This window comes from Emys orbicularis, chromosome 7 (assembly GCF_028017835.1).
Source record: "Emys orbicularis isolate rEmyOrb1 chromosome 7, rEmyOrb1.hap1, whole genome shotgun sequence".
In the NCBI taxonomy this organism is placed as follows: domain Eukaryota; kingdom Metazoa; phylum Chordata; order Testudines; family Emydidae; genus Emys; species Emys orbicularis.
Genome location: NC_088689.1, coordinates 58092515 through 58116682, shown reverse-complemented (window position 1 = coordinate 58116682; position 24168 = coordinate 58092515). Strand labels below are relative to the sequence as shown.

The window sequence follows — 24168 nt, the reverse complement described above, 5'->3', positions numbered from 1 at the left end:
TCCAGTATAGGTACTACTCAAAGATGTGGTGTTGAGAAGGGGCTCTCAGACCATTCAGGGGAGGAATTATGTGCTAATTTGTAACACAAGATGATGCAGCCACAGATCCCCTTAGAGAATTTTTGAACAGATAATACTTGTCCTCACAAATGTTCCACATAGTGACAAAAAGTCTTGGTGATTTTCTACTTGTTTTTGTCCTTTATGTGTAGAATGTCAGAGCTCATCTGACGTCCAGAGGATGAAGTCTCCTCTCCTCATTAGAAGCATGAGGTTTTGGGAAGAAAAACAGTAAGTGGATAGGTTGATTAATGTGAAACTCCAAAATTACTTTAGGGACCAATTTTGGGTGACGGAAAAACTTTTCCTTATGAAAAATAGTATAAGGCAGGTCAGCCATGAGTACTCCCACTTCACTCACCCTGATGTGATGGCAACTAAAAAGGTGACCTTCATGGATAGGTGAGACATAGAACATGTGGCCAATGGTTCAAATGGTGGTCTGGTAAGTAGTGACAGTAGGAGGTTGATGTCCCATTGTGGTACAAGTTTCACCTGTGGTAAAAAGGTCCTAACTGGCCCCTTTAGGAACCAAACTGTTGTTGGGTGAGTAAAAACAGAATGTCCATCCACCGGCACTGTTCGCTTCTGGATGGACCTGCAAGGAACTAATGGAAAGCCCTGAAGTTTTTAAGAACAGGCGGTAGCTTAGAACAGCAGGGATATTTAGATACAATAGGGCCAGAAGAAGTGTTGACAAGTTGAGGGGAATCCCACAGCATTGTGTACCATCAATCTCTTGGATGGAGGTCCAACTGTGGACCTTTACAAGTCTCTGTCCGGGTTCAGTCCTTGTGTGGGAGTGAAGAATCATTTAGAGTTCTGACTCTTCTGAGGAGACCAGTTTCTGTTTGACCTTCACAGCTGTCAGTATTGATGGGTGAAATCTCCTGCCTAAGGATCGAGGAGGGGAACACTTCCGTCTCCTCAAAATAGTTTCCTCTTCTGGTATGAAAATGTCTCTCATGACGGTCAGCTCTGAAAGGAGAGGAGAGATTACGAAGGGTGAATATATCTTCTGGTGACCTATAAGTTTTGGTTCATCCTAGCGACTGAAGTGTCTAGTACTCATAGATGGCAGGTCTTTATGGGGACAGTTTGGTACCATAGAAGAGTCTACATGTGAACTCTTAGATGGTGTTGGTAGGTGCTGATCCTTAGAATCAGGGCAGTTGTTGGTACCAGCGGATCCTGTTTTCTTCGTGCGTTGCCCTCGTGGTCGGATGATTAAAGCAAGCCTGATTTCCTTAGGACCCATGAGGACTCAAACTGACCTGGAGGGTGTCAGGGAGGGATCCCTTCTCTTGGATGCAGATTTCAAAGGAGATCTGTGTCCTTATTCTTGTGAAAGTACCCCCATACTATCATGAGAAGCCCTGGATGATGACTCCTTGTGCTTAGCAGCTCTGGCTTCCACTCCTGAGCTCATGTGCAGTGTGGAGTTGTTCACTGGTTGAGGTCGCTGTACAGGGGGATATGTGCCTCTCCCAGCACAGAGTTGGTCCTAGTTGCTCATGGAGAAGAAGTGGGATCAGCAGATGCAGTTATTAAACCCTGGAACTCTGGACATAGTCTTTGTCCATGGGAAAAGACTCCCTGAGGCAGTTCCAAAGAGGATGAAGTTTGTCTGTTCTCAGTGGTGGCAGATGACAGAACAAGGAGCAATGGTCTCAAGTGGGGGAGGTCTAGGTTGGATATTAGGAAACACTATTTCACTAGGAGGGTGATGAAGCACTGGAATGGGTTATCTAGGGAGGTGGTGGAATCTCCATCCTTAGACGTTTTTAAGGCCCGGCTTGACAAAGGCCTGGCTGGGATGATTTAGTTGGGGTTGGTCCTGATTTGAGCAGTGGGTTGGATTAGATGACCTCCTGAGGTCTCTTCCAACCCTAATCTTCTATGATTCTATGATTCCCATGCAGGCCAAGAGGTGGTAAGAAGGAACTGGAGAAGTGTTTGTCTGCACTGCTCCTTATGTCCTTGGTTCAGAGCACAAGCAGAACTGTGCATGTGCGGGCAAAGGAAAACTTCTTGCTAGAAACCTCCAAATTCAGGTTCATGGTATGCATGTGAACCCATGTGTGGCATACACATAGGCATCAGCACTCATTATGCAGATGACATGAAAATGTGTCAAGTTTTCTTCAGATCCAGATGGAGAAGTGTCTGTTTTCCCAATGCCTTTTAGACTGTGACCTGAATAAGAACAAATTGTCCCAGGCCCAGTGTGGACAAGAGAGGTGATGCCATCTGGTTTGGGGAGATAATCATGAGGGTCTGGCAGTGATTATTTCTGCTGGCACTATTGAATGTTCCTTGATGCTTTATGGCTGCTGAATCCCAGGTAGCATTATGAACCAAAAGCAATTTTCATACCTATTCCTATCTAAATGCTTGTGACATGTGGATCTCCTCTCAGCAATCCATGCCCCTGTCTTCTAGACAAGACTAGTGATACATGCTTATAAGAACTGCCATACTGGGTCAGACCAAAGGTCCATCTAGCCCAGTATCCTGTCTTCCAACAGTAGCTAATGCCAGGTGTCCTAAAGGGAATGAACAGAACAGGTAATCATCAAGTGATCCATCCCCTGTCACCCATTCCCAGCCTCTGGCAAACAGAGGCTAGGGACTCCATCCTGGCTAATAGCCACTGATGGACCTATCCTCTATGAACTTATCTAGTTATTTTTTGAACCCTGTTATAGTCTTGGCCTTCATAACATCCTTTGGCAAGGAGTTCCATGGGTTGACTCTATGTTGTGTGAAAAAATACTTCCTTTTGTTTGTTTTAAATCTGCTGCCTATTAATTTCATTTGGTGACCCCTAGTTCTTGAGTTATGAGGAGTACATAACACTTCCTTATTTACTTTCTCCACAGCAGTCATGATTTTATAGGCTTCTATCATATCCCCCCTTAGTTGTCTCTTTTCTAAGCTGAAAAGTCCAAGTCTTATTAATCTCTCCGCATATGGCAGCCGTACGTTCTTATGTTCCCCTCAACAATCCACACCTCTGTCTTCTAGACAGGGCTAGTGATATTTACGGCTCTATTTACGGCTACCCATAAAGATCACATGGAAGCTACAGGTGATTCAGAATGGTGCAGCCTATTAGGAGGCATTTTCTCTCATCCCTAGAAGGAACAGGGGGTGAGCAGATTAGAGACAGTGGCAGAGCAAAAGTAACTTCATGGCACATATCCTCTCAGGAGGAACTGGCTAGCAGGTTAGTGCAGGTGGACAGGCACAGTTCTAACCAATTAATTCACCACTGTTCACACAAAAAGAATGCCATCCTTATTAGTGATAGGTATGAGGCATGGGAACCTATAATCAGTTAGTTTGATATTAATTGTGGATGATCTAAAAGTGGTCTTGAAATATTGCCTGGAGCGGTGTAGGAGGAGTAAAAGGGGGTTAGAAGGTATGTGGCAGTCACAGGACACACAAGTGGCTGCTTTTGTGTGTGTGGGTGCTGACCGGTGACTTAAGTGCCTAACATTTAATGCCCTTTAATCAGCAATTCCCCAAATATTCATATGAACAAAACCTCAATGTAAAGAGCAAATAAAAATGGGGTCGTGGGCGTGGTTGAACTGAACAGCTGTGTAGAATCTGAACCAATGTTTGTTCATGTTTTCATAATATTCAACCAGCTATGCTACTCACTGGCAAATCCAGATCAAATTTAGTCATGCGCTAACTTTCAAACAGTAAACAGCCTTGCAATTTCTTCTAACATTTGTACAAACAGGGCTTTTATCTATATGTATTAAAGAAATGTCCTTGGACTATTTTTACATTGATTGCATATTCTTTGTGAAAAATACTTTAATAAAGCTACCAGTAGTTTTACAACATGCACAGCTGTGCTCCATTAACAGTACATACAGACATGGAATTCAAAGCTTATCTTTAAACCCCACATTCTCCCTTTGTGGGTGGGGGGTTCACCGCTCAGGGAGAAAAGGCTGGGCTGCCCTCAAACATGCTGGACCTCAGGGTATCTACAGGAGACCAAGGTTCTCCACACTGGTTTGGGACTCCTGCGGGACCACAACTCTCTGGCAAAGCAGCTTCAATAGAGATTTGCTACTAGGAGAGGTGCACAACCTTCCCCTCCCCCTCCAGGGGCTACTTGGAAAAGACAATACAGGTCCAGGCTATGTTCTCTTTATAATCCAAATTTTGTAGGAATGAACTGGGGGTAGGGATCTTTTGGCCCCATTTCCTCCTTGCTCTTACTCTGCTTGCACCCAAATGGATGCCCAGGCCCACCTAGTGCCCCCTTAGTGCATGGGAGCTGGGATACATGCATCTGAAAGGACTTGTCCATGTGCTTTTCTAGAAGAAAGGATCTGAGCCTTTATTAGAAAATTAACCCAACCTTTTTCTTTTGGTTATATGACCTGATCATTAAAAACAGAAGTCACATTTCTTTTTCTCCATAATTATATATAGGATAGAAATATGAAGCAAATGAAACAAAAATATACTTAGTAATTAAAAATATATTTTTAAAAAAGATAGCTCTTGAAGTGTACTGAGACTCGCATAGGAAAAGAGATAATTAATGAGAGAAAACCATCATAAGCCTGCCTAGTAATTACAGTACTTTCAGCCATGCTCTTGTATTTCATCAAAGGCAGATTTGGCTGCATGCTACTTTTTTGTATGCATATTGTGAAAGCTAGAATAACTTGTTTCCTACAACGTGAATATTTGTCTCCGTAAAATATTCATCATGCTATAGGCTTGTTTGATTTTCAATAATCTTATCCAACGGGGCCTATAAAAATAATGCAGAACAGAAGGATTACAGCCAGTGAGCCCAATTCCAATCTCCTATTGGAGCTACACCAATGTAAAACCAATTACTTTAGTGGGTTTATTCCAGATTCACAAGGGTGTAAGTGAGCAGAATCAGGCCCCATGTTTCTAATGGCATGAAAGATTTTTGCCACAATTTTAAGGGCTGAACCTGCAGTCTTATGCTAGAAAAACTCTTATTAACTTCGATATATCAGTTTTGCTTATGTTGGAAATGCAGAATTAAGCCCAGATCTTTTTTAAAATTTTCTCTCTCCAGATTATCTACTCTTTAAGGATCTGCTAAAAAAAAAGTTTCGAAATAAGATATTTAAAGTTTTAAAATGTAAGTGTATCTCTTAAAACTTTCTGAATACTTTGATACTATAGCAAATACTAAAATGGTTCAGACAGATACAACAATGAGATTGACATATTTGTTGCCAATCAAGAGGCATACATAGCCTGCCAATGAAACCATTTGATATACGGTAACTCCTCACTTAACGTTGTAGTCTTGTTCCTGAAAAATGCGACTTTAAGTGAAACAATGTTAAGCAAATCCAATTTCCCCATAAGAATGAATGTAAATGGGGAGATTAGGTTCCAGGGAAATTTTTTTTGCCATACTGTACAGTACAGCACTATAGTTGGGAGGTGCCCCTGCCTTACCCCACACAGGCACAGTCCACTGGCACTGGAGACAATGAGGCAGGCAAGGAGGCTGAAGGTGCTGTAGGCTAGGAGAAGCAGGTTGTGCAGCAGCAGCGGCAGCTTCCCCTACTCTGCAAGCACCAGGGTGGGGGGGGGGAGGGTCAACCCTCGGCCTGCCCAAGCCACCCCTTCCCCCAAGTCCCCACCCTTAACCTGCCTCTTCTTCCTCCCCTCCCCCTTTACTTCACATGCCGCGTCCTCGCTCCTCCCCCCTCCCTCCATCCCCTGCCTCCTGCCCGTGGCAATCAGCTGGCTTGCGACGTTCAGGGGCAGGAGGGACGGGGGAGGAGCAAGGACTTGGCACGCAGGCTCCCCCCTGTTTCCTGCCTCCTGCCCGCGACAATCAGCTGGCTTGTGGAGTTCAGGAGGGAGGGGGAGCCTGCACGCCAAGTCCTCGCTCCTCCCCCCTCCCTCCTGAATTCTGCAAGCCAGCTGATTGCCGTGGGCAGGAGGTGGGGGGTGGAGGGGGAAGACGCTGATCCGCGGGGTCTGCCAGAGGGCAGGAGGTGTTGTGGGGGGTGGGGGTGTAGGGAAGCTGATGGGGGGGCTGCCAGCTGTGGACAAAGCAGGCAACCAAACAATGTTATAGCGAAGCATTGCACAACTTTAAATGGAGCATGTTCTGTAATTGAGCATGGACTTAAGATCAAAACAACGCTAAGCGAGAGGACATTAAGTGGGGAGTTACTGTATATTATGTATCCCATATACAATGTGAAGGGAACTGTTTGGTTTATGAAGAAACAAAATTGAAAAATGTAATTCACTGATCCTGTCTCAAGCAAAATTTCTTTAAATTGTAAAGAAATGGAAGCAAGTCCAGACCAAAGGCCTGAAAATGATAAGAAAGAATAAATATGAACTGATAAAAATTCTTCTTGTAAAAGTTAGTTTTTTCTGTAAATGTGAGTATATTTTAAGACCAAAAAAAGTGTACTTTAAATTCAAAATCTTTAAGCCTATCCTTGTGACTCAAGGTTAGCTTCATGATCTTTTCCTTGTCTATCACAGACCTAGAAATAAGAAACAATGTTCTACAAAGTTGATTGGGATCAGATGAAGTGTCCTGAAATGATTTTAGGCCCTGGTTCAGCAAGGTACTTAAGCATCTAGGCTGTGGAACTACTCACATATGTAAAGTTGTCTATATGCTTAAGTACCATGTGGAATCATGGCCTTAATACATATTATAAAATTTCAATGTAATGTTGACACAAACAGAATTGCCAACCCCAAGAATTCAAAAATCAAAAGTCAGGGTCTCAAAACTTTTTAAAATGAAATTAATGAATCTCAAGTAATTATATGATTTTAGGAGCTGGGACTTGAAACAGTTTTTCTTTTATAAACTAAAGAGCAACCATCACATAGGCTGTGTCTGTCCATTCTTTCTGACAACTATAATCTTATTACAGCTCAATTTGCAACACCAGAGGGTAGAGGTGATGTCTGTGGCAGTTGCTAATTAGGGGCAAATAGGTCTAAGCGCTTTCAATTAAACTCTTTATTTTTAAATTTTCTTTCAGCAAATAAAAATCCTTTCTGGCCAATGGTTTGTTTGTCTCTCCCCTCAACAACAGCACAATTGAGAGGGCAGCAAGGGGTAGGTGGGAGAAGAGTAGGATCAGCTGGCAAATTGTTGCCCCTTCAGTGCAGCTGCATCTGGTTCAGTCAAGGGAAGGAGGCACTGGTAGCATCTAGCAACTTCAGTACAGTAGCATGATAGAGAGCAATGTGGGGAGGCTTCTAGCCCCTGCTTAGTATGTGCATACAGCCCACGGAAGTGAGCCTCCCTGCCTGGGTCAACAGATTTGGTTAATGGGGCTCATGGTAGCCCTCTAAAAAAGCTGTGTAGACAGTGCTTTAATGTTTCAGCTTGGGCTTTGAAGCCCACCCTCCTCCTTGGGGCACGATGAAGGTATGAAGAGAGTTCAGATCCCCATTGAATGTATAGAGCAGGGCTCTGATCAGAGCATTCTTACTGGCTACTGTTTTTAGTGCTCTTTGAGGCTAAAATATCTTGCGCCAAAGAATGAGTTGCCTTAGTACAGAGATCCTCTAGAGCAGCACTAATTTCAGGAATTATTTCAGCTTAGTAGTAATGTGGACACGAGAACGAATGGATATAAACTGGCCGTGGGGAAGTTTAGGCTTGAAATTAGACGAAGGTTTCTAACCGTCAGAGGGGTGAAATTTTGGAACAGCCTTCCGAGGGAAACGGTGGGGGCGAAGGACCTCTCTGGCTTCAAGATTAGGCTTGATAAGTTTATGGAGGGAATGGTTTGATGGGATAACGTGATTTTAGTCAATTAGGCATTAACGTGCCATCGTGGGTAAAATGAGGGTCCGGCTGTAGAATCTTGCCTGTATGCTCGGGGTTCTGCTGATCGCCATATTTGGGGTCGGGAAGGAATTTTCCTCCAGGGTAGATTGGCAGAGGCCCTGGAGGTTTTTCGCCTTCCTCCGCAGCATAGGGCAGGGGTCGCAGGCTGGAAGATTCTGTTGTGGGTGGGTCAGCTTTTGTGGCCTGCATCATGCGGGAGGTCAGACTAGATGACCATATTGGTCCCTTCTGACCTTAAAGTCTATGAGTCTATGAGCACCAGGGGCCCAGGTGGGGTTGAGCAGAAGGAGTGAGGAGCCTATTAAGCTGCAACTTTGAGGCGACAGCAAGTAGAAGCCTGGACTAGAGAAAGAGGAAACAGGGAGAACCTAGGGCCTGGGAAGGGGAGGGTTGCAAGGTGGAGCCTGTGGGCTGTTGGGGCATGAAAGGGGGATTTCACAGAGCCTATGATCCAAGAATGAGTAGTGCAAATTGTCTGGATCCTCCAGCTTTTTTCAGGAAGGTTGAGAGCAGAGTGGGGTGGGGCTGCCTGCTTATGTTCAAGGGAGCAGTGATGGGAATGACAGCAGAGAAGCTATTGGGGAGACAGAATGCATTTACTGTGGCTGGGGGCAAAGAGGGCAGTGGAGAAGACACAAGTACCAATGGTGGCTTCTCCAGAAAATGGGAGAAAAGGGCAAGGAGGGGTCCCAGCATTAGTCTTCTTAATTTTTACTTGTGTATTGAACATTGTTCAATTGCGGAAATTCCAGAAAGTGTAGTGGGAACATGAAAAAAGGCCTAGGGAGAAGATGCACCGATATTAGGAATATTTACTAGGCTTTCCAGCTTGAACAACTTTTCCTTACATACTGAAAGAGCTTGCTCAGCAGACAGATATCTTAAAGCTCACTGCACAAATGAAGACTATGTTGTGGCTTTGGGCACAGGAACTGAAAGAAACAAGAGTCTATCACTAAAAGTTACTGCAATGTCCAACCCCAACCCCCACAACAATAGATACAACCAGGATAATCTATTAAATTCTATGAATTTGACGAGTTCCCAAAGGCATGTTAGCTGGATCTGATTATTGTCCTAGGTTGTCAGGAAAACTGTACTGATAAAGGGAAAATATAGGAATTACTATTCTGGATCAAACCCCATAGAAACATAGGACTTTAAGAGACTTCCTGGTTCATTGAGCCCAGTCCTCTGCTTTCACAAACAACCCCGTTATGTAATCCTGTTAATAAATGTATCAAGCCATCTAATACACTTCCTTGTCTCCCGCAGTGACCAGCATCGGACACTTCATAAGACAGTACAGAGAAATCCTGCAGTAAGTAGACGTGGGATAACCTACCCCCAAGGAAGTTTCTTCCTAAAGCCCAATAGCTGGAGATCATCCTAAATCCTGAAACATTAAATTTATATTTCATACTGCTTGTAAAACTTCTTTTTACTAGAGCAGCTCCAGAATTTTCCATCAGAATGATTTTTCATCTAAAAATGCAGTTTCTGCAAAATCACATTTTTTGCAAGCAAAGTTCAATTTTGCCCAACTTTTTTGTTTTTCTGTTGGAAAAAGTGAAACAAAATATTTTATTTCAATTTTTTTCAATGTTAAACTGTATTTTCCTATTGTATTGCATTGCCCCATGGGAATTGTAATTCAGGTTCCCATTCTCTCCTGTGGACTGGGCCCTTTGGCCAGACTACAACTCCTGTTATGCAATACAGTCTCCTTTCTGACCATATGACAAGATGCATCATGGGAGTCACATGGCTGTGGTTGCATCATAGGAAATGTATGCCTGATCATATATACTGGCTGATAAAGGAGAATGGGTATATCAGGCAAATTGAATTAAAACTCCCTGTGGCAATGAGGTCCCAATCTGGAATGAAAGCATATGTTGAAATATACAAATTGTCCACAGAATGGAAAGTCTGTTTTCTCTGAGCACTAATTTATACTATTATAACTCTAGTTATTTTTGTTATCCATATAAACATCCAATTCTTCTTTGAATCCCAGTATGTTATTTGCATCAGCAATATCCTGGGTCAATGAGCACTGTAGGCTGTAATTGTGTGATACACACAAATTAATCCTTGTATGTCCTGATCCAGTACCCACTGAAGTCAGTAGAAAGACCCATAATAAGACTGTGGCAGTTGCTAAAATAAAACATGTTATTACCTAGCTTGATTTTTTGCTACTTGGTGGGTAGCAAGTAAATAGAATCTAGCTCACTATAGGTGGAGTCAAGAGCTCTTCCCTGGGATTATTAGAATACTAATTTGGGCTTGTCTATCAGAAAGACAGCCGCCTTATAAAAATGTTCATGTTTATTATAGCCTCTACAGGATCAAATTTTATGTTTTTTAGGACCATCTCTAGAAAACAGTATTGTTAATAAATGTTAACCAGCAAATCATATATGGCCAGCTGTAAATGACTCTACTTTTTGGGCTTATGTAAACTAGAAATGACTGGAACCCCAAAGGTAATTGAAATTGCCCATCCTATTGGCTGGAGGTCTAGAAAATACTGGTAAACTAAAGACTAGGTATGTGATCAGGCAAATCACACCCAGGTGATAGTATAACACACTTTTGTGAGGCGAATTTTTTTGTTGTGAATTATAAAACAGTGTCAATTGACTCAGTGCGTTAAAACACCATAGAAAAATGAGGAGAGGTGTATATAAGCAAAATTCTGATTAATATAACTCTTGCAATATATTACAGTATTTTGCTGAAAATTCTTTTGTGCAAGTGAAGTTCTAAAAGTCATATAATAAACTTGTGATTGACAACAGAAATATTAGGACTTTTGCAGATACTTAGTGGTATTTTGAGAAAAATGTCATTGTGCATAGAAATTAGAGAACATAGCAGAGGCCCACATTTCTACCTATAGGGGGCTAATCAGATTACTCTCAGCATGATTTATGCAGATCCTTTTTAAAAGGAAAATAGTAGAACTTGACTGGCAAGGTACATCCCCACAGCAGTACTTAAATGGTGTCACACAAGGCTCTTGCCACTTTCCTCCCACATATTTTTAGAAGGAAAACACCCCATTGCACAGTTTTTGAGATGGTATTAAAGATGGCAATAATTGTTCTTTCGGAGGAAGGGGAGGGAAGAGAAAAAAATTGAGCTGGGCTGGAGCCGCTGCTGTTAAAGTCAAATCCCATTTCCTAAAAGACAAACCAAGACACAAACACACAAAGGGGGAGAGAAAAGAATAGCAAAGTCTGAAAATACAGTTTCTGTCTCTGGTGCTGACTTTAATGGCAAACTCAGTGCTTGAAAAACACAGGTGTGGCACATGATCTTATTAGCCACTCCAAGACCTGGCAAACTTGTACAGTAACTCCTCACTTAATGTTGTAGTTATGTTCCTGAAAAATGCAACTTTAAGTGAAACAATGTTAAACAAATCCAATTGTCCCATAAGATTTTATATCAATGCGGGGGGTTAGGTTCCAAGGAAATTTGGGGGGGGGCAGACAAAAGGCATTATATACTGTACTGTACTGTGATTGGGAAGTGCCCCTGGCTTACCTCACACAGGCACAGCCTGCTGCAGGCAAGAACGCTAGGAAGCACCTTTGCAGCAGCAGCGGCAGCTTCCCAGGAGAAGAACAGGCTCAGACTTTGCCGGGAATGCTCCAGGCCCGCCTCTTCCTGTCCCCGCTCCACTCCAGGCCCACCTCTTCCCACCCCCACTCCACCTCCTCTCCAGAGCACACCACATCCCTCCCCCCTCCCCAAAGTCCTAAGCGCCGCCAAACAGCAGCGCTTAGGACTTTCTGGGAGGGAGGAGGAGGGGGAGGAGCGGAGACGCAGCGCTTCCCTGCTCCTGCCCCTCCCTCCCAGAAAGTCCTAAGCGTGAAGTGCTGGGAGGGAGGGGGAGGAGCAGGGAAGCCCCGCATCTCCACTCCTGCCCCTCCCTCCCAGAAAGTTCTAAACACCGCCAAACAGCTGTTTGACGGTGTGGGAAGCGCTGGGAGGGAGGGGTAGGAGGCGGAGAAGTGGAACTTGTGCAATGCTCCCTTGTAAAGTCGCTGCTCTTCCACAGAATCTTACAAGCAGGCAGCCAAACGACATTATAAGGGAGCATTGCACAACTTTAAATGAGCATGTTCCCTAATTGAGCAGGGACATAACATTGAAACAAGGTTAAGCGGGATGACGTTAAATGAGGAGTTACTGTACCACCATCAGGTTATTTTAGCTGCCGCTTTGAACAGAGGCTTACAGCAGTACTGCAAAATATGCAGTTTTGTCCTGCTCAACCAAACTCTTCTTAAACAGAAGGCAAAAGGAGAGAGTTAGAAGGAGAAGAAATAAGGTGGGGAAGGGATAGTGACAGCATGAACCCAAGTTTACATTCCAGATGGTCTTTGGCATTTAGCTAAACTCAGTGTAAAATGGTGTAAAACCCACTTCTTCTGGATCAACTGTCTCCCACCAGTAGTTTTGTCAGCCAGCTTGATTCTCCTTCAAGAGTGTTTCTTTTAAGGATTCCTAAAGGGAGTGATGGATGGAATAGTCCATCCCAACTTTATTTTGTTCACCAGTTAGGCCTGATTTTCAACACACCAATTTTGTTTAATTGATTTCCAGTCTCACTCTTCTCTTATTTACCAGGCATTATTCTATCACTGTCCTTGAATTATATTTGTAGGCCTTTTTATTTGAATTAATTCAATCTTTTTGTCTTTCCTTTGCACCTTTTCCCATCAACATTTCTTATTTTAGGCTATTGTGAGATTTTTATGGACTTTTACTTCTCATAGTTGCTCTCATAACTAGGGTAAACTTGCAGGGCCAACTATCACAACTCTGCTATAATTATATTTTTGGCTGGTGTCCTGTAGATTCACACTTTGGCTTGTCTCACAATAAGTCACTGTACAAGCCCTATATATCCAGCCCAGACTAAACCATGAAGGTATTAGAACTCGCACAGGAGAGCCTGCTTTCAGACCAGAGAGATTCAACTAAGTGTCTAAATTGAAAATAGGAAATTTTTATGTAAACACACAACCAGTATGTACTTGTCTCTTCTTCTATGCTTTTAATCTGAACTCTTACTTCACAAGGCACAGGTGATGAAATCCACCTCTCCAAAGACAAATTCAGAATTTGACACCATATAGCTGGGCTGTGACAGCAGCTTTAACCCTGTTCTTCATTGTGACTAGTGAGACTTAGAACGAAAATATGGCCTAAAAAATGGGTCAACTCTGTAGTGTAATTAGGGGCTCTGTGGCCATGCAGGGGTTGGTTTAGAATGGAATTTATTAAATGAACCTTGCATTTGGGTTCACAGGAGTGGAAATCAGACCTCAGAATAGAGCTTAAATTGGATGTGATACACAGCTTTGTGCTAGCTCTCTGCACTGTGCCAGGGTGGTGGTGGGGAAATTTCACCTTAAATAACGAGTTTTATGATTATTTAAGTGTTTTACCACTGACACCACCAGACAATGATAATGGGAACCTATATGCTTTGTAAAATAGGTTCTCAGTATGTTTCCTCTTTATTTCTAATTGGACTTTACTTCCTTCTTGATATTTTTTCCCACTTACTGACCTACACTCCGCAGATTAATTCCCTGACCTATATTTTCTATGTACTCTCTTAAATAAAGACTAATGGGTCAATATAATTCTGAGATTTTTTGTTGGGATCCTTTAGCTTTCACCCTTTTTTAAAGAAGGTAACCAGCCAAAGCCCCCTAATGTCAATGGGCTTCAAATCATGCCCCAAATCCACTATGCTTGGAGAGAGAAAGAAATCAATCAGAAATTGCAGACTAGAGCTAAAGTACCTAATCAATAGGAGAATAGAAAAGAGAGGAAAATTTAAAGCAACTTGGTGTGAAATACATTCAGGTAAATAACAGAGTTAAGGTTCAAACATTATGAAACCAATGACTCAGCAGGTTTAGTAGCATAATGTGTGTGTCTCACTGCCAAATGAAAGAAGTGTAGGAATAGAAGTGAGGAAGTTTATGGGCAACATGAAATGGGAGGTAGTGCTAAGATGTAGTTTTGGGGAAGAGGGATTACAACTCCTCTGCAAAATAAAGTTTAAAAACTGAAATATTTGAAGAAACATGAGATACAGAAAGAAAAAAGATATTACACCACTTATTTACTACTTCCTCCTTTCTTTTCACTTTGAATTATTTTTTATAGTGGAATAATGTGCTAAAAATAGTTTGGCGAAGATATATTTAAACTTAATGCTACTATTATACCTCTGGCTGTAATATGGCATCCTGCTTTTATAATATGGGTAAATCATGGTAGGGTATACTGTTATGGTCTATCAATATATGCCTTACAGTAGTTAAAGAAAACTAATTATTGGAGTGCATTTGAGGCATATGTTAGTTAGGGGACCAATATTTCAGCACATCCAGTCATACATTAACATGATGGTCTTGTCTACACACACAGTTGCACCCGTTTAACTAAAGGTCTGATTCAAAGCAATTTAGTTAAAGGGTGCAACTTTGTGTGGACACTCTACAGTTGATTTAAATCAGACTTATATCAGTTTCTTTTGCCCCTTGTAAATTTTCAGGAGAAAGCTAACCCACTGTAACCAGTTTTAAACTGATAGTATATGTCCGCATAGGAATTTGCACAAGTTTAACTAATCAGTTATGTTTAACTAGCTAATCTGTGTTTCTCCCAAACCCTATTCTTCTGTCCCCCTATCTCCAAGCAGAGCTCTGCCAGTGCTACGTAACTTCCATTGACACAGAGTTCATCAAGGGCCTTAAACTAGTGGCAGAAATTAGAGCTGCCTAGCTGGAGTTTTAAGTTACACAAGGGCCTTTCAGCACCCCACTTCTGCACTGAGTAGAGCTGGCTTGGAAGAGGCCACATACATGTATATAGGTGGAGCTAGGAGCACTGCTTGTGGTTATGGTTGCCTGACATGTTCCATTACCAGATCCTGTTTACATTTTGCTTATAACTTTGCCAAACTTGAACCTTTCAAGCTGAAATTTTCCATGCTGGTGTCTGCCTCTGGCTGAATATTTTTGGCAAGTGTCATCAAAAATAGTTCAGCCAGTTGTAGGAATTAGATTAGAAAAAATGTTTTCTCCATATTAAAAATATATATTGCTACGACCATTTTGTTGGTAAGTTTTCCCCCCAATGCTTTGGAGCACTGCATTGTAAATTTGGCACAGAGGCTGCACTGGTACCAGAGATGTACCTTTTAGTGTTCTTATGTAAAACCATATTTGGCTAAGTTTGTAACCCTTTGAAAAATATCAGTTCATGCACATATAGTAAAGATTTGTTAGTTTGGCAGCTAAATTTTTGGAGAGTTCCATCTGCCCTGAGCATATTCAATCCCAGGCTCTAGGGGCTGAGCAGATCTTTCTCAGAAATTGCTGCTCCTTGCTGCTGTGACAGCAGGCACAGGAAATGAGAGCAAGCAGAGTATCCTGTTGTCTGAACGCCCCCCTTCTGCTGGTGCCCAGAGAGCCTGGAGGAGGAAACAGCCTGACTCAAAGGCCTAGGTGACCAGAGCCAGAGTTAGGGAAGGTAGAAGAGGGGAATAGATTGGGACAAAGGGGTTGGGGGCAACTGAGACTTGGGAGTAGGTGAGGGAAGGCAGATTGGATGAAAAACTTGGGGGTGGAGGGAAGAGGAGGACAAGGAACTGGGGGGAGGGGAAAGGGAAGATGCAGGACTGGGATAAGAACAGGCTGGAGGAGATGAGGGCAGAAGGGGTCAGGGAGGGAAAGAGAAGATTCTGTGACCACTTGAGCAAACATTCTTTCAGAATCTGGAATGCACCCCAGCATTCCTGAGTCTCATCATTTCTCTATTGTTAGGACATGAACCTGGGTCTTCCACATCCAAAGAGAGTTCTCTAACCACTAGGCTGAAGGTTATTAGGTGGGCAGTACTAGCAGCAGCAGCACCTCTCCTTCCCTTCCTACCCGAACCCCCATTTTGTGTGGTGTGAGGCAGTCATCTAGCTCATTCTAACAAAAACTGACTTAGTCTCCTAAAGCTACCTGACTCTGTAAGAGTGGTTCCCAGTTGTGGATCACAAGCATCACTCATTGGCTAGCTTAGGCAGCTCCCCATTTAGCTTGCTGTCTTTTCTGGTTCGCCTTCTTAGGTGCATATTGATCCCCATTCATTGTATAGGGAGCCAAGGTGCCTTGTGTTCAAGTGATTTTTTCTAGGAGCATAAAAGTTAGACTTATGTCCCTGTGTGGATCCGGGCCCAAGAGCTCTATCCAGCTCCTGTTGAAATCTGTGGCAGAATTCCTATTAATTTTCAGGAGAACAGGATCACGCTCCAAATCATTGACAGCTTTCAAGGTACTATTGTATAGACTGTGGTTGTCTGTGTACAAATAGCTTTAAAAAAATAGTGAAAAGCAGCTGGGGCCAATGTACCCACATGGAACTTTCAAACAAAACCAAAATGGTATTTCTTTGTTGTTTTGTTTTAAAGAATATTTGATTTCTTTGCTACCACTGTAAAGTAATAAAATTCAGCAAGCCTAGGGAGAATTTTCAAACAAAGAGAAAACTGCTGCTGACTAGGGTGAGAAAAGAAGAAATAGAAATAAGAAATAGGAGAAACAGAATTTTCATTTATCCTTCAAGCATGTTATCTCAACTCTTACTGATTTACTAAAGGGACCCGAATAGATTTAATTAGTTACACAGATAAGGAATTACTGTTTTAAAATCTAGCAGCACCTCTAGGTTGTTAAAACAATCCTACAAGTCTACTGTATTTGTCCTTTTTCTAAGTGTTTTACTATATGCTTCTTTCAGCAAGGACAATGAAAATGGACTGGTTTAATTTCATTTCCTGATTCTCATGCACACTTATACTTAATAGCTAGCTCAGATCTTTTATCACCATTCATCTGTAGAATTAACAGCACTTTACAAAGGAAGGAAGTATCATTATCTCCATTTTGCTGCTGGGGAAATTGAGGCATGGGATGGTAAAGTAACTTGCTTTAGGTACTCTAACAATCAATGGCAGATCTAGGAATAGAGTCCAGGTCTCCTGAAGCCCAATCTAGTGCTCCATTCACTAGACCACAGTATCTCCCCGCTAGCAGGGCTGGTCAAAATTTTACATCAAAACGTATTTCTTTTTAACGTAAAACTGTATTTTCAGCCTAACCAGATTTCTTCTGAAAAGTGTTTGCTTTCCTCCAAAAACTTTCAATTTTTTGTCAGAAGCCCCAAACCAAACATTTTTGGCTTTCAGCGTTTTGGGAGTTTTGTCATTTTTTTCTTTAATTAATTATTAAAAAGTTGAAATGTTCTGAGGAAGGGACATTTTTTGTCCAGTTCTTACCACTAACAAAATGCAGTGGACTTAAGGTTCCAAACACAACATTTAAGCATTTTTTTAAATGATCTCACTTAAAAAAAATATATGTGTACTGTCAACAGTTCTGTTTATCATTAACAAAACTATAGTAACTGAATTCATTCTTTAGACGAATAGATAATGTCCCACTATCCTAAATCAATCTACTCTTCTACTGCTTCCAGCACTTATACCCATACAGACAAATAAACGGAATCTACTTCTGTTTGTCACCTTGTATGTCTTTTACAGTCTGTGCTAATTTACAACCAATGCAAATCTTATTGATTTGTATTGACTTAGCACAGTATGTAATTCAGCACAAAATTTGACCCATGCTCCCTTTGCCCATTCCTTTTTTAATTAAGGCTGTGCTATCAAGTATTGTTCAAGTAGTCAATTTTCAAGAAATGTCTCTGCCATTTTTTTGCTCTGTTTTTAGTTGAAAATCTGGATAAACAAGAGAAGGCATAGATCTTGCAGTGGCAGAAAAGGAGTTCCACATACTAATACCCTCTACAAAGAATCCTCCAATAGCTCTTCTTCAGGGACCATGACCCATAGAATCTCCATCCATTGTATCTGCCACAGTGGAGCAGAAAGGGAGTCTATCTGTAAAATGTCTTCTGCTTAGATTACTTATGAGTTCAAAGTCCAGCACCAGCAAAGACTGGTACCAACAAAATTCTGCATAGGAGACAACTCAAGGAAATAACTTTTGAATCTAAATTAAACAAAAAGAGAGCTCTTCCACCTAAATTACACTCTGTGTTCTTATCTACTGAAGCCTCATTTTAATGTAAAATCTCTTAAGATGTTTAGATTTCAGAAACTCAGGCAGATTTCTCATCATACAAAAGTTTTGGAATCTCACAAGGAGTGTACACCAGAAAATGTGGAAATAGTTCCTTACATGTTAGAGATATTAATGTGATTTTGTTAGTTACCATTAGAAAGAGCTACTGCTGCACAGCATCTCTTGTTGGTTGATATGCAGCATTACATTAGGTTAATTACTTTCCTAGGTGTGAACACAACCTGCAAAATTGGAGTGATACAAATGTCAAGGGGGGAAAGAAATGTTTCTGAAAAAGCATCACCAGTTTTTTCACAGTGTGTGCAGAGTACAAAGTGAAAGACAAACCACGATAATCTGGCTCCGAAACAAATTTGTTCAATTATCTTGTATCATTTTAAAGCATGGATTATTCCCAATCATGCTGCTACCCATGAGTTAACTGGAAGATAGAAAAACAGATTAGTAACATTTAAAATGAAATGCCTAGGGGAGATCAAAATACAAAATTGCAAGTGGTTCGATAAAAGGCCCCCACATTATCAGACACTAGTTGCAGTTATGTGGTAATTTGTGATTGATATTGTGTGGTTTATCTATAGATTTTATGTTTATCTGTATCCATATGGGGTGTGTGTGTGCGCATGTCTATACTGAGGACTTGAAAAAATTTACCAACCTACTACCCTAGGGCCTAAGCCTACTAGTCAAAGAGAAAAATAGCTGAGTTGCTATGGCCCAAAGACAATAGCCCCAAAGCTATACTCCCTCAATTTTAAAGACTAACACCCTATTTAATTGTAACATTGTCAATCAATTTCCTATCTAAGAAATGTTAAAAAATGTAACATGCATCTGCAACACTGATACAAGTTTGGTCTGATGAATGCCATTGATATTTGTCAAACAATCTAGATCTAAATAATATCTGGTATGCCAAAACATGTGAAAACTAAATATTTCTATTTGACAAGGGCTGTTTACCACATCTTTCTTTTGCTGTATCTTTTCTCCATTTTTTTGTGTGTGCCTTGTGTCACCCTTTCTCCAATAGTAGATCATAATATCTATCTTACCTGAGTAGTCTTCAGTGTCTGTTGACTGTTTGCGCACACACTGTCTATATCAGGGATCGGGCCAGATTTAGAGGCAGGCAACCCAGGTGACTACCTGGGGTGCCAGGGTTTGGTAGGGAAGGGACGCCAGGCTCAGGGTGCTATTTTTGTTAGTGACAAAAGGGAAAATAAAATGTTTGAAGTAAAATATTTCAAGTATTCTTTATGTGGATTTATTTTTCACTAATCTCCTAGAATGTACTGGATCTTTGTAGAATCTTATGGAACCTTCCAGACTCTCTGAGAACTACATTTTCCTCAATCCTCCTAGAATATTGTTAGCCATGCCCTCATGGGTATATAAGGCGCTGGACATTGCCAGTCAGTCAGTAAGATAAGAACAAACGGAAGTGAAGTGAGAGCCCAGCTGCAATATTGTAAAAAAAAAATTATTGTGTAATCATGAAAGTGTACTTGTGTTTTAAGATTCGGATATTGTAAATAGTGACTAAAAAGGACATATTTAATGAGACACCAGAGATATCTATTGAATCCCTATCTACGCAATAATATAAAAGAAATACTATTACTTCTTTTGCCATGCTTAACACACGTTTGACTTTCTAAGACTGTGGAACATATATTTTGCTCTCCCTAATACTGTCTGTTTTCCCTGTAGAAAATAAAAGATGCCCCCAAAGAAGCCTTGAGGAGCTCAGTATAGGATGCAAAAAGCTCAATTGCAATCTATTTTACAGCAAGGGGCAAATTTTATGGAGACAATATCAGAAACAGAATAACATAGACCCGTGTTTAGGCAGTAGTGATCATCCCAGTGCAGAAGAAATAGAGGAACAAAGCATAGAATAGAATATATGGAGATATACCTATCTCATAGAGCTGGAAGGGACCCTGAAAGGTCATTGAGTCCAGCCCCCTGCCTTCACTAGCAGGACCAAGTACTGATTTTGCCCCAGATCCCTAAGTGGATTGAACTCACAACCCTGGGTTTAGCAGGCCAATGCTCAAACCACTGAGCTATCCCTCCCTCCTTAATAATGGAAGTCTATTACTAAGGAATTAGAGGATTTACCTGAAGATAAGCATTGAAAATGTGAGGAAAGGGTAGAGGACAGACATGCCAAACCCGCAAAAGAACCCACAGAAATTGGGCTTGTTTTTGGTTTAATTGGCTTGTGAGTTGCTTGTTGGCTAGTTTTTGGCTTGAAGCTTGTTGCTTGTTTGGCTTGTAGCTTGTTGCTTCTTTTTTTCATCAGCTCCCAGCAAGCAGGGTCAAGCAGGAGCAAGGGCGGGGAGAGAGTCAGGGGTGCACAGTGGGCCCACCACAGTCCCAGACTGCATACCAACGGGATCTAGTCACATAGAGTGTTGGGGTTCTTAGGGATTGGCTTGTTTTGGCCTTGTTTTGAAATGGGATTAGCTTGATTTTTTGCTTATTGTGAAAGTTGGAGTGCTTATTTACAGCGTGAAAGTTGGCAACTGTGGTGGAGGCTCATCCAGTTTTCCTGGCAGCATGAAGGAGAGTGATGATAAAGAAGAATGTGGCTCACATGAAAAGGAGAGTACTACCAAAGAAAAATCTGGTTTACATGAAAAGGAGAGACATGATAAAGAAGAATCAGCCTCGAATGATGACAAACAGCAGAGATAAAAATTGCACACCACAAATTGATACATCAGATCCTGCTTTATAGCTGGCGATCCTAAACGCTGCCAATATTGATTGTATAATTTTGAATGGGCCAAGCAACATTGAGGATATGACGTTTCCAATAAAAAACAGAAGTGACACTTCTTAAAGTCATTCTGCAAAAGAGTGCTTGAGAATTGTGAGAAACTGAATCACCGTTGGCTAGTTTACTCTAAATCAACTGACAGTCGTCTGTTTTTGTTGCAAAATATTTGACAAAAATGCCAAATTGCTGCTTCAGATTTTTGAGTACAATTACTGGCATAATTTAGCTGATACTTTGAAGCAACATGAAAAGTCACCCGGCCATTTTTCGGCCTACTCCAAATGGATGGAGTCCAGGCTCAAGCTCAATAAATGCATAGACGCAGAAAAACTGCACATTATTAATGTAGAAACCCAGCACTGAGGGAACGTGCTCGAGCATCTGATCTCAATTACCGTCTTCCTTGCAAATACTAATTTGGCTTTCCGGGGCTTGTCGGATAAGTTGTTCACTGAACATAATGGTAATTTCCTCAGTTTGGTAGAGCTCCTTGGGAAATCAGACAATGTCATGCATGAGCCCCTATGTCGAGTAGTTCGTAAAGAAGCTATGGACCATTACTGCAACAAAAGAATTCAAAACAAATTTATTGACCTCATGGCAAGGAAGGTGCTTGATAACATATTGATGCGGCTTGGCAAAGTGAAGTATTATGCCGTAATAATGGACTTCCCTCCTGACATTAGTCACAGTGAAAAGATGTCACTTACAGTAAAATTTATTGACCACCAGGCTGGCTGAATCCAAGTAAAGGAACATTTTGTTTCCAGTCTATGGACAACTCTCCTGGAAAAAGCCTAATGTTTCTGAACATTTTGAATGAGAATAAAATAAAGCTTCAGGACTGTCGCAGCAAAGACTACGACAACGGCTTTAACATGAAGGGAAGAAAGAGTGGCATCTAGGCAAGGATCCTTGCGCTGAATCCAAGAGCTTTCTTCAAGCCTTGTGGATACCATTCCCTCAACCTGGTTGTGTCAGATGCAGCATTATCTTCTTTAGGTTAAGGCTATGTCTACACTGTGCACCTTACAGTGTTGCCATTCTTTGTTGGCAGGAGAGAGCTCTCCCATCGACAAAATAAATCACCCCCAACGAGTGGCAGTAGCTTGTCAGTAGGAGAGTGTATCCTGTCGACAAAGTGCTATCCACACCAGGGCTTTTTGTCAGTAAAACTTTTGTCAGTTGGGGGTGTGTTTTTCCACACCCCTGACTGACAAAAGTTTTACCAACAGAAGTGCAGAGTATCTCTCTTTGGAGTACTGCAAAGGATATAAGTACTATTTTCAGCATCAACTATCAGGTGGAATATGATGAAGGACAATGTTACAAATCTGACAGAAGCTGCTAAGTGACACTCGCTGGAGAGCTTCATTGACAGCGTAAGGCCAGTAAGGTTTGCGATGCCCTGATGGAACTAGCACAGTCAAGTAAAGCTGAGGCTGGAATCCAACACAAGGTGTAAAGCAGATCACTGACTTCAAATTTCTGTCTCAACTGCAGTTTGGCACAATATCCTGTTCCAAGTAAACTCTGTAAGCAAGGCGTTACAAACTCAGTCGATGGACATTGTGACCGCTACTACTTTGATGAGAAGCTGCTTTGATTTTCTTGTAGCCTACTGAGACAATGGATTTGAAGATACCATCACTGCTGCCAAATAAATGGTGGAAAACTTAGGAGTTGAGCCTATCTTCAAGGAAACACTCATATTCATCAAAAGAAGAAATAGTTTGGTTACGAGGGCAGAGATGAGGTGATGGGAAGCTCGGTAGAAAAATTCAAGAGGGAGTTTTTTTGCCCACTCATTGACACTGTTAAAGTGTCCAGTGAAGAAATGTTCAGACAAATGAAGCACCATGAAAAGACCTGGGGGCGGGGGGTTGTATGACCTTAGTAAGCTGCCGGAGGACAGGAAAACACTCTTGAACAGTTGTAAGGACCTTCACCAGATGCTGACACATGGGGAATATTTGCACGTCAATGATAAAGACCTTTATGTTGAATTGGACAATGCTCATCACATTTTACCCCACAGGAAGCAGTCTCGACTCCAAGTTCTCCAACTCATTCATCAGGCAGAGCTGAAGGACACTTTTCCTAATGGGTGGATAGCTTTGAGGATTCTGCTCACACTGCTGGTCACAGTAGTGAGTGGTAAGTGCAGCTTTTTGAAGTTCAGGCTCATTAAAACATATCTTTGATCGACGATGGCCAACATTGCTATTTTATCACTTGAAAATGCCATTGGCCAGTCTTTGGTTCTCTCTGATTATGTGCTTCAGTTGATGAAGGCAAAGGTGAGAAAAGCGACCTTTTGAACTAACGGACTAGGGTTAACAGTCTAAGGCTGTCACCTACTGTAACACTATTTAATACTGGTCCCCCCAATGTTGGTGCACAGTTCATTTTCTTGATGTTAGTACATTTCAGTTATTCTTAAAATTAAAAAGTTTCTATAAGCCTAGAGGAAATGATTTTTTTTATTTGCTTATATATGGCATGAATAAATACAGATTTACAGAGCCTAGCATGCAAATTTATTGTCTTATATGACAGGGATAAATCATGCATGAAAATTCTGCATCAAAGTCATGAAATGGGCTACAAATGCAATAAAAATAAGATATTCAAAAGTTTAACAAATGGAGGGGGGCGCCGAGGACACTACCTGGGGTGCCATTTCGTCTAGGCCGGCCTTGCTCCTGTCTTCCTCATATGCTCAGGGTCAAAATGATCACCAAGGATCAGGAAGGAATTTTCTCCTAGGTCAGATTGGCTGCGACCTTAGGTGTTTGGGGGTTAGGTTTTTTGCCTCTCTCTTCAACATGGGGCATGGATTGCCTGCTAAGATCATCTGGGCACATCTCACCTAGTCAACTCCCTGCCATTGCCATTGCCATCATCACTCACCAACAAGTGAGTCATGAACTGTTCTGGGTCTGGATTTGCTGTCCAAGTTACCCTTTATATTGATGTCCCTGTTTCTGCTCAGCAGGAATCTTCATATGGTCCAGAATATTTTGACAATAGCTCCTTTTGGAACACTGCTGTAACCAGTGCAAGAGATTAGGCTTGATAAGTTTATGGAGGGAATGGTTTGATGGGATAACGTGATTTTAGTCAATTAGGCATTAACGTGCCATCGCGGGTAAAATGAGGGTCCGGCTGTAGAATCTTGCCTGTATGCTCGGGGTTCTGCTGATCGCCATATTTGGGGTCGGGAAGGAATTTTCCTCCAGGGT

At 41.7% G+C, this 24168-nt stretch overlaps 1 pseudogene; it reads left to right on the top strand.

Moving 5' to 3' along the window:
* The window catches only part of LOC135881535 (small ribosomal subunit protein eS8-like), an 80119-nt pseudogene extending 59281 nt beyond the window's left edge, over positions 1–20838 (top strand).
* Positions 20839–24168: the final 3330 nt, after the last annotated feature.